This window comes from Tachypleus tridentatus, chromosome 1 (assembly GCF_004210375.1).
Source record: "Tachypleus tridentatus isolate NWPU-2018 chromosome 1, ASM421037v1, whole genome shotgun sequence".
NCBI lineage: Eukaryota > Metazoa > Arthropoda > Merostomata > Xiphosura > Limulidae > Tachypleus > Tachypleus tridentatus.
The window spans coordinates 169,885,362-169,885,791 of NC_134825.1; the positions used below are offsets into that span (position 1 = coordinate 169,885,362).

At 31.9% G+C, this 430-nt stretch overlaps 1 pseudogene across 1 annotated transcript in view; it reads left to right on the plus strand.

Moving 5' to 3' along the window:
- The first annotated feature begins 205 nt into the window (after positions 1-205).
- LOC143233581 (ryanodine receptor-like) overlaps positions 206-430 on the plus strand; it is a 15,188-nt pseudogene continuing 14,963 nt past the window's right edge. The window contains exon 1 of the transcript XR_013018235.1: positions 206-235. The product of XR_013018235.1 is annotated as a ryanodine receptor-like (transcript). The remainder of the gene's footprint in view (positions 236-430) is intronic.

Here is a 430-nt window from a genome sequence, read left to right on the forward strand (position 1 = left end):
TTTTATAATTAAGTCTAATAATTAATGTGGGCATTAGCCTAATGACTTTGTGGTCTGTTTTTACTCATTAGATATATATTCATTTGGGAGAGATGCTTAGGTCTATCTTCATCATGTATGCAGTATTTGTCTAGTTTACATAATAAATCATTTTTTCTTCAGTTTCTATCGAAATAATTTAGTGTATTAGGTTGTCGAGAGATAAATGTCGTTTTCAACTGCGAAGTTTGGGAAAGTATAAACCAGTGTTGTAAAAATGCTTTAATCAAAGTAAGCACCATTTGCTTCAAGACACTTGTGCCAACGTGTAACTATGATGTTTATGCCCCTTCTGTAGAAATAAGAGTTTCTATGGTCAATTAACTCCTTGAAAGCTTCTTCTGAAGCTGCCTGGTTTTGAAAACATTTATTATTCAAAAGTTGTCAAAGT